The sequence below is a fragment of the Vulpes vulpes genome, unplaced genomic scaffold, assembly GCF_048418805.1.
Source record: "Vulpes vulpes isolate BD-2025 unplaced genomic scaffold, VulVul3 u000000669, whole genome shotgun sequence".
Classification (NCBI taxonomy): Eukaryota; Metazoa; Chordata; class Mammalia; order Carnivora; family Canidae; genus Vulpes; species Vulpes vulpes.
In genome coordinates, this window is record NW_027325820.1 from 366,963 (window position 1) to 377,500 (window position 10,538).

At 52.8% G+C, this 10,538-nt stretch overlaps 1 long non-coding RNA gene across 1 annotated transcript; it reads right to left on the reverse strand.

The window, feature by feature from the left end:
* Positions 1 to 232: 232 nt before the first annotated feature.
* Positions 233 to 5,903, reverse strand: LOC140597528 (uncharacterized). Its single transcript, XR_011999379.1, has 2 exons — positions 4,612 to 5,903; positions 233 to 493 (listed from the first exon to the last, which is right to left on the reverse strand). It is a non-coding gene; the product is annotated as an uncharacterized lncRNA (long non-coding RNA).
* Positions 5,904 to 10,538: the final 4,635 nt, after the last annotated feature.

Consider the following 10,538-nt stretch of genomic DNA (forward strand, 5'->3'; position numbering starts at 1 on the left):
AATGAGTAGAAATACTAACAATAAAGTGAGGAGAATGTACTGAAAAGTTCTTTATCAGATTTTATACTTTAAATCCCCCACTTTCCTTATATTTTCATACTACAAAAAATGAGTAGATGGTGATCTATAGGAAAAAAAGTCATATTTTGATATCAAATTTGTAATATTTTGTATTTGGAGTTATTATAAAACATTTACTAAAAACTCACAACTTACTAGATAGTAGACATACTAACAGAGCAATGAGAAACAAAATTTATTGGGACCTTAAAGGATTTATAGGAATTCAAAGTTACACAACAAAGACTGGGTGTCACCAAAGATAGCACTCAATGGATGCTGCAGGACCATCTCACAGGGGTTGTTTGCCTTAGTGAATTCACCAGAATCCAGGCCATGGCCTTCAATTTTAGACGTATACAGCCTGATCTTGGTTATGTTCCAGAATTCATCCAAATTCAGGAGATGAAATTATGCTGATTATATCATAAGACTGAAAGATATAAACACAGAAGGAGAATTTATTAATTTAAATTGAGAAATGCACGTATAATACAAGTCAGATATGACTTAAGATAACACCCCACTTTCCATTTCCTGGTAGGTTATAAGAAAAACAGAATTATTGGAACATTTTTTCATAAACATAAAATGTTAAGTCAAAAGATGCTGATAATGGACATCTGGCTTTATATCTGATGAGTCAATTCACAGTGAATATTGATCTGTCATGTAGACAAGACCTTTCAATCACCCTAGGAATCTTTCCTTAAAAAAGTGCTGGAATGTTTATCTCTGCATTACTTGTTATTCTAGGCTTCCTTAATGGATCAACTGCCTCCATGTTGATACTCTTAGCTTCCAACCTATTCTTACGCTTCTTAGAAACTCTGTATGTATTTATTTAAACAAATGATACATGAATACAGTGGAGCTATATATAAAGCAAACACCATACACACAACTCTTCCCGCCACACTTCTGACTTTCTCCAGTGCTCCTATCTCCAGGAGACAAGTATAAATTCTTTCTAGAGTCTTCTCTATGTATTTATTTATATTTTTATTGGAGTCCAATTTACCAACATATAGCATAACACCCAGCCCTCATCACTCCAAGTGCCCCCATCAGTGCCCATCACCCAGGCACCCCAACACCCGCCCACCTACCTTTATATGACACCTTGATCCTTTCCGAGAGCTAGGTGTCTCTCATGTTTTGTCACCCTCGCTGATATTTACACTAATTTTCCCTCCTTTCCCCTTAATTCCTTTTCACTAATTTTTATATTCCCCAAATGAATGAGACCATATAATGTTTGTCCTTCTCCGATTAACTAACTTCACTCAGCATAATACCCTCCAGTTCCATCCATGTCGAAGCAAATGGTGGGTATTTGTCGTTTCTAATGGCTGAGTAATATTCCATTGTATACATAAACCACATCTCCTTTATCCATTCATCTTTCGATGGACACTGAGGCTCCATCCACAGTTGGGCTATTGTGGACATTGCTGCTATAAACATGGGGGTGCAGGTGTCCAGTGGTTCATTGCATCTGTATCTTTGGGGTAAATCCCCAGGAGTGCAATTGCTGGGTCATACGGCAGTACTATTTTAACTCTTTGAGGAAACTAAACACAGTTTTCTAATCTATGCACTTAAATGTACAGTGATAATATTTACTATAAAGTTTTAGCTAAGAGGTTTTGAAACAAGTTAAATCATATGATACATACTATAAGGGAAACTGATTTGATCCACGTAATGTCACAATAATTTTGTATATGAAAATAGAATTCTCGCAATACTTAAAATGCATCATGGAATTATATTGCAAAAAAAATGAACTTAGTAACTTCTCCCATAAAAAAAATTTAGTATACACAGATCTTTTGTGGACCACAAACAATGCAGGGGATTTACCTGTGTAGGTGTATTTTAATACATATCATAAATAAAATGTTTCAAGAGCACAACTTTACATTTTGATATGTATTGTATTAGAATTTCCAGTCTCATAAACAGTATATTTTTAACCACATAATTCTTAAATGAAAGATTATGGAAACCTTGAATATTGGAAGTATGATGAGTGAAGAGTAATATCATAACAAATTTTATTTACATGATGATAATAAAATAAACTTAAACTCAACTTTCATTATACATTCATGTATTGCCATTGACATGAATCCTTAAGACACCAGCCAGTGTTGGAATTCCCTGCCTTACAGGTGTGGATTTTCCCACCCCTGTGGAACTCCCATGGGCTCAGGCATCCAGGAAGGCTTTTCAAAAAGGCCAGGAAGGGAACCACTGGGGAAACCGTAAAAACCTTCAGGATCACGTTCTCCAGGCACTGGGTGGCATGGCTTATGAGGGTATGACCTTAAACAATCACACCGAGGTGGCCACTGCTTTGCTTTGCATCCCAACCTGCTCTGGCTTAAAAGCCCTCATTCCCTGGTTTTGCAAGACTGACTGCCTGATAACCTGATAACCCAACCTACTCCACCCTCTACCGCCCCTCCCCCCCAACAGCTGGCACAGGCGCGCGCACAAACACACACACACACACACACACACACACACACACAACACCAACCCCCACCCCCCCATCCCAGGGGCCCATCTCATTCCTTTTCCAGGGCCAATACCCGGCCGGCATCAATCCCGGTTTAGGTTGAGGAACAGAGGGAGCTATTTACACCGAACCAAGCCCCCAAACATGCCCCCCTTTCGGCCACAAGCCCCTCGAAAACGGAAGGGCCCCCAACCCCAGCTCCATGGACCTCCTAACCCCCACCCCCTGCCCAAGGGCAAAAATTCGCAGGGGCCCTTGGAGGAAAACCCAGCAAGTCTTATGGTGGAGCTCCCTGTGCAGAATTGAAACCAGGGATCCTGGCCGCCAAAGCCAACGGGGGTGGGGTGGGGGTGGGGGTGGGGGAGTGGGGCGAGGCGCGCAGAGAGACCCCCCCGCCCCCCCGCCCCGACTGGAACCTGTGAACAGAGGCATTTGGGGAAGGACACACTGCGCTCCATCAGAGACGCCAAGTGGCCTTCTTCCGGGAGACCCACCTCTGTAACCCATCCCATCTCCGAAAAGGCCCACCGCCCACCGCCCACCCCTGGGCACAAACCAGTGCCCGGGGTTCCATGGAGGGAGGCAGCTGGTGGCCCTCAGAGCCCCGTGACCCTCCGCAGGACCGCGTTCTGCAAGACCGGTCAACAGGTTCTGGACCCCTGTGGGACCTGGCTGCCCTCTGGCCCATTCTTTGGCCCACTGAACCATGAGGCTTCAGGAGAAGAGAGCTGGCTGCCAAGGGACAGGTGTGGTGCAGACAAGCCAGAGGCCAGGGGGAGCCTGAAGATTCAAAGTCCAAGAAAAATCCGTAAGCCTACTGGTGGGATCTCTTGAGGGTCATCTGTGTTCACCGTGAACCAGCAGGGCGAACGGAGTCAAGAAACGCCTAGCTAAAAATCGGTAACACAAGAAACAACAGGTGCCGGCGAGGATGGGGAAGAAAAGGAACACTGGCGCACTGCACTGCTGGTGGGAGCCCAAACTGGGAACAGAGCCACAGTGGAAAGCAGCGCGGAGGTTCCTCGAAAAGGTAAACTACAGCGACCCGGCCATCCAGCAATCGCAGGACCGGATAATTACCCAAAGGATACAAGAACACTAATTCAAAGGGACACACGCGCCCCTATGTTTACCGCAGAGTTATTTACAATAGCCAAGAAGAGGGGAGCAGCCCAAGTGTCCATCGGACTGACGAGTGCATAAAGAAGATGTGGTACAGACGTGTGCCGGGACGTGGACGTGTGCCGGGACGCGCACACGCCCGCGAGAGCGCGGGCACACACACAGGAATGTCATTCAGCCATAAAAAGGGGATGAAATCTTCCCATTTCCAAGGACATGGATGGAGCCTGAGAGTAGAAGGCTAAGCAAACTGAGTCAGGCAGACAAACACAGATACCTTAGGATTTCACTCAAGCGGGGAATTTAAGAAGAAAACCCAAAGGTGCGGGGGTGGGGGGTGGGGGAAGAGATCCAGAGGGGGACTCTTAATGAGAGAGAACTGATGGTTACCCAATGGGAGAAGGTGGGGGTGGTGAAACAGCTGACTGGGGATTAGCCAGTGCACAGAGTCCAGATGAGCACCAGGTGACCTAGGGAACTGCTGAATCAGTATATTGGACACCCGAAAGGAATGCAACGCGCCGCACGTTAAACTAACTGGAGTCAAAGGAAAAACTTGAAGGAAAAGAAGAAGAAGAAGAAGAAGAAGAAGAAGAAGAAGAAGAAGAAGAAGAAGAAGAAAAGGCCTAGTTACACTTGCAGGTTTGCCCAAAGTGGTCAAGATGGCCAGGAAACCAGCCAGAGTTGAGATGGGTGCTCTGTGGCTTGGATGAGGACAGGGACGGTGAGCAGGAGAGCAGGAGAGGAGGAGAGAAGGCAGAGGCTAGAGGAGGCTGGAGAAGGGCAGGGGTGGTGGTGGTGGTGGTGGTGGTGGTGGTGGTGGTGGTGGTTCTCCACCCAGTGTCTGGCAGCCAAAGAGGGAAGAGGAAGGCTCAGTGGGGGCAGGGAAAGGGGTGACTTGCCATCTCTGGAGCCACAGTGCCATCCAGCGGAAACTGTCTCTGAAAAGCCCAGGCAGCAGCAACCTGTCTTCCGCCAGGCACCGCCAGGCACCCGGGTGGGGGCGGCGGGAGGGAACGTCAGCAGGCATGCCCTGCATTGCCTGGGCCCTGCCCAAGCCAGGGTGGGTCTCAGGCCCATCAGGCCTCAGAAGCCCTGATGGAATTGTGCCTGCCAGTGGGACCCAGTGGGGAAGCAGGGTTCTCGGGACCCTGGGGATACAGCAGGCAGCCCCAAGGCCAAACGGGGGGGGGGGGGGGGGGGGGGCGGGGCTTCCCTGTCAGCCATTTTGGGGTGGGCCCAGGGGAAGCAACTGGCCACTGACCACAGGGACCAGGGCCGTGTTTTCCTCTGGTGTCCTTTGTGGGGAGTGCCCTGCCTGGGGCCACGCGGGGATCAGGAGGCCCCTTTCGCTTTCCTCACTGGGAGCCGAGGCAGTTTAGAGGTTCCGGGCCCGGCCAATGGCGCTTGGCAGTCCCAGGCAACCTCCGGGCTCAGCCATCTCAGGCTGCCCCTGGGGCTTCTGAGTGACTTCCTCAGCTCCGCAGCCAGGGTCCAATCTGGGATCCAGCACACAGGTGAAGGGAAGGCCAGGAGCCAGGTGTCCAGGTGTCCAAGCACAGGGCCCACCGCTTCCCCTTCCCTCTCTGCCCCGTTCTCCCCTCACCGGCCCCAAGCCAGCTCCTCCTCAACTCCTGGGCTTTCCTCACCACTGGAGCCCAGGCGGCTCCCTTGGACAGAAACAATTTCCGCTTGATGGCAGTATGGCTCCACGTTTGCCAACTGAATCCGGACCCTGCCCCCTCCCCCTTCATCCCAACCACCTCAGGTCTTGGTCCTCAGCCACATCTAAGGTTAAAAACAAACCAAACAAAACAACAACAGCAGCTACCACCACAACAACACTCTCGGGCTCTCTCCTTTCTCTCTCTCTCTCTCTCTCTCTCTCTCTCTCTCTCTCTCTCTCACACACACACACACACACGCACACCGCACAGGCACACGCACACATATGCACACGCGCACGCAGAGGTACTCAGAAAGCAAAAGGACAAAGTAAAAACCAAAACGAGGCCCCCCCACAGCCAGTGCCCCTCAACACGCAAAACACGAAAAATCACAAGGCACTGGAGTTCAGGGGACAAGAAAGGACAGCAACACCACCACCACAACGACACACTTACACACCCCATTACAGGGAAAGGAGAAGGAGAGAGGGGAAAAAAAAAAAAAAAAAATATATATATATATATATATATATGTATATATATATACACACACATAAATATATACGTGTATATGTATATTTAAATACATATGTGGGAATACGTATGTGTGTATATGTATATAGACATATACACACACACCTGGCAAGGGGACTCCAGCTGAATACCAAATCACTAAGCAGGGCTAAATGACTGGGGACCAGGAGGCCTGACACCCTGCCGGGCCTTTCCCCTTCCAGTTACCCTACCCCATTGTTCTTGCCCCCTGCTCTCCTGTGAGGTAAGTGGCAAGGGACACATAAGCCCACCTCTGTGACTCTGACTCTGCGGGGATGGTTTACATCCGTAGGACCTCCCCTGAACAAGCTTTCTCCCCCACTGTCCCCCCCACCCCACCCCTCCCGCGCTGGCTTGCGGGTCCCTTCGTGGCCTCCCCCCAAGGCCTGTAGCTACAGCCTGAGGTCACCACCGCCTTGCCAGGACCCGACAAAGCAGCCAGAAATGGCCCACCGGACCTGCAGCCACAGGGCCGCATCCAGGGGGCTCCCCAGAATGGGGAACCAAGCACTCACACGAGCACCGACTCTATGGCAGGCAGCCCAGCCCGTGCTCTCACACAGGGGCCTTGGCAAGGCCACCACCAAACATCTCCGAGTCGCGGGGCCCCACACAGGGCCACCATTCTGCGGAGGACGGCCACCGACTCTCCTCCAATGTGGGAGTCCCCATCTATCTGGGTAAACAGGCCAGGCTCCAGGTTCACAGGCCTTGCTTGAGCAGGCCCGTCCACAGGTGACCAACTCACGCCACCCCCAAGGGCTTGGCTGCGTGTCCCGCTTGGAGAGCCCGCCCGGGAATGTGCGTGCCCGCGTCCCCGTGCCAGTGTGTGCACGCGCGCGCGGCGTGTCTGTCAGTATGCTCAGCGTGCACATGGCGGCGTGCCCGTGTGGCCCCGTGTACCCCCGTGTACAGGCGGCCCCGCCAGGAAAAGGGCCCACCGCCCACCAGGCAGCCTCTTGCCAAAGGAGCCCTCCTGAGTGCCATCAAGGGTCCTGACCCGGAGGTCGCCCTGGAGGGCACAGAGAGGGCCAAAGGAGAGGCCCAACCACACCCTGAATATGGAGCGGGCACGCGCCATAGGGCCAAAAGAGCCAAAGAGCCCGGGGCATGCACCCAGGGCAAAGAGAGGGTCGGGTCTGAGGACACCCCGGGGAAACACTGGGGTGGGTTTAAAAAGCGGGAGGTCGGGGACCCGAGAGAGGAGAGGGATGAGTTACTTACTCTCTCCCAGGGCAATAAAGGGATGGTCAAGGGATGGTCGTAAGGCGATGCCCCTTGCTCCCCCAATCCACGGGGGCCGCGTTCACTTCCATAGCACCAGTAAAGGTTAACGTGGGGACACGCGCAGAGGAAGAATGCCAGTAAAGACGCGAAAGTAAGGAGTCAAAAGCGGAGAGAGAGCAAAGGAGGAACCCTAGTGCAGGAGAAGAACGAATGTGACCTCAAAAGGCACCGCGCCCCAGCTGGACCTGTGGAACCAGCCAGCCGTGGCTTCCTAGGGGAAGAGCCATCAGCCAAGGCAAAGTCTCAGCCACTTAGGCGAGGGGTTGAGCCCTGTCCAGAGAGAGGCCTGTTTTGCCATGCTCTAGGGCCCAACTCAGGCGTGGGAGGCCAAACAGAAAGGGGCAGGGAGGAAGGAAAGGGGAACAACAAGGAAGGGCGTCTGTCGGGCCCACTGAGCCTCCTTGCACAGAGGCTGGCTGTGTCAGTGAGGGGGCCTGCCCAGACCGGTCTACCTGAATAAAGCTGTGTATGCCCGTATGCCCGTCCGCCTGCCCGTGTGCCTGTTTGCACGTGCCTCTGAGTGTAGGGGCGGGGGGCGGGGGGGGAGAGCGAGAGCTAGAGCGAGAGCTAGAGCGGGTGTGGGTGTGGGTGTGGGTGTGGGTGGAGGTGTGGAGGTGTGGAGGTATGTGCCCGAGTTCATGATAGTAAGCACAGGTGACTACAGGGAAAGGTGTGGAGGAGGAGAGCTGCATCCAGACAGATGTGAGGAACCAAAGATGACCCCAGATGCTGCAGAGTGGGGATTCTGTGGCTTGTTTGTTGGTCCGGATCCCCGCCCTTCTTTCTCCCTGCTTTTTCTCCCAGGAAGTGCCAGAGGCGCCCTGCCCTTCAGTGTCTGGGAAAGATCCACCGTAGGTCCTGCTTGGCAGGAAGGTGGGGACCTCCGAAGGTGTTTGTTGCTTGTTTCCGTGTGTGTTTCCTTTTCCTCGCCAATTTCAAAGGTTGGCCTACTTCCTGGAATAGCTTGACTGGAATGGAAGAGTGTCCCAAACAGTGACTGCTCCTTTCTAAGAGTCCTTAAGATACTAACCACCCAGTGTTGGAATACCCTGCCTTGCGGGTGTGGATTTTCCCTCCCCTGTGGAACTCCCATGGGCTCAGGCATCCAGGAAGGCTTTTCAAAAAGGCCAGGAAGGGAACCACTGGGGAAACCGTAAAAACCTTCAGGATCACGTTCTCCAGGCACTGGGTGGCATGGCTTATGAGGGTATGACCTTAAACAATCACACCGAGGTGGCCACTGCTTTGCTTTGCATCCCAACCTGCTCTGGCTTAAAAGCCCTCATTCCCTGGTTTTGCAAGACTGACTGCCTGATAACCTGATAACCCAACCTACTCCACCCTCTACCGCCCCTCCCCCCCAACAGCTGGCACAGGCGCGCGCACAAACACACACACACACACACACACACACACACACACAACACCAACCCCCACCCCCCCATCCCAGGGGCCCATCTCATTCCTTTTCCAGGGCCAATACCCGGCCGGCATCAATCCCGGTTTAGGTTGAGGAACAGAGGGAGCTATTTACACCGAACCAAGCCCCCAAACATGCCCCCCTTTCGGCCACAAGCCCCTCGAAAACGGAAGGGCCCCCAACCCCAGCTCCATGGACCTCCTAACCCCCACCCCCTGCCCAAGGGCAAAAATTCGCAGGGGCCCTTGGAGGAAAACCCAGCAAGTCTTATGGTGGAGCTCCCTGTGCAGAATTGAAACCAGGGATCCTGGCCGCCAAAGCCAACGGGGGTGGGGTGGGGGTGGGGGTGGGGGAGTGGGGCGAGGCGCGCAGAGAGACCCCCCCGCCCCCCCGCCCCGACTGGAACCTGTGAACAGAGGCATTTGGGGAAGGACACACTGCGCTCCATCAGAGACGCCAAGTGGCCTTCTTCCGGGAGACCCACCTCTGTAACCCATCCCATCTCCGAAAAGGCCCACCGCCCACCGCCCACCCCTGGGCACAAACCAGTGCCCGGGGTTCCATGGAGGGAGGCAGCTGGTGGCCCTCAGAGCCCCGTGACCCTCCGCAGGACCGCGTTCTGCAAGACCGGTCAACAGGTTCTGGACCCCTGTGGGACCTGGCTGCCCTCTGGCCCATTCTTTGGCCCACTGAACCATGAGGCTTCAGGAGAAGAGAGCTGGCTGCCAAGGGACAGGTGTGGTGCAGACAAGCCAGAGGCCAGGGGGAGCCTGAAGATTCAAAGTCCAAGAAAAATCCGTAAGCCTACTGGTGGGATCTCTTGAGGGTCATCTGTGTTCACCGTGAACCAGCAGGGCGAACGGAGTCAAGAAACGCCTAGCTAAAAATCGGTAACACAAGAAACAACAGGTGCCGGCGAGGATGGGGAAGAAAAGGAACACTGGCGCACTGCACTGCTGGTGGGAGCCCAAACTGGGAACAGAGCCACAGTGGAAAGCAGCGCGGAGGTTCCTCGAAAAGGTAAACTACAGCGACCCGGCCATCCAGCAATCGCAGGACCGGATAATTACCCAAAGGATACAAGAACACTAATTCAAAGGGACACACGCGCCCCTATGTTTACCGCAGAGTTATTTACAATAGCCAAGAAGAGGGGAGCAGCCCAAGTGTCCATCGGACTGACGAGTGCATAAAGAAGATGTGGTACAGACGTGTGCCGGGACGTGGACGTGTGCCGGGACGCGCACACGCCCGCGAGAGCGCGGGCACACACACAGGAATGTCATTCAGCCATAAAAAGGGGATGAAATCTTCCCATTTCCAAGGACATGGATGGAGCCTGAGAGTAGAAGGCTAAGCAAACTGAGTCAGGCAGACAAACACAGATACCTTAGGATTTCACTCAAGCGGGGAATTTAAGAAGAAAACCCAAAGGTGCGGGGGTGGGGGGTGGGGGAAGAGATCCAGAGGGGGACTCTTAATGAGAGAGAACTGATGGTTACCCAATGGGAGAAGGTGGGGGTGGTGAAACAGCTGACTGGGGATTAGCCAGTGCACAGAGTCCAGATGAGCACCAGGTGACCTAGGGAACTGCTGAATCAGTATATTGGACACCCGAAAGGAATGCAACGCGCCGCACGTTAAACTAACTGGAGTCAAAGGAAAAACTTGAAGGAAAAGAAGAAGAAGAAGAAGAAGAAGAAGAAGAAGAAGAAGAAGAAGAAGAAGAAGAAGAAGAAAAGGCCTAGTTACACTTGCAGGTTTGCCCAAAGTGGTCAAGATGGCCAGGAAACCAGCCAGAGTTGAGATGGGTGCTCTGTGGCTTGGATGAGGACAGGGACGGTGAGCAGGAGAGCAGGAGAGGAGGAGAGAAGGCAGAGGCTAGAGGAGGCTGGAGAAG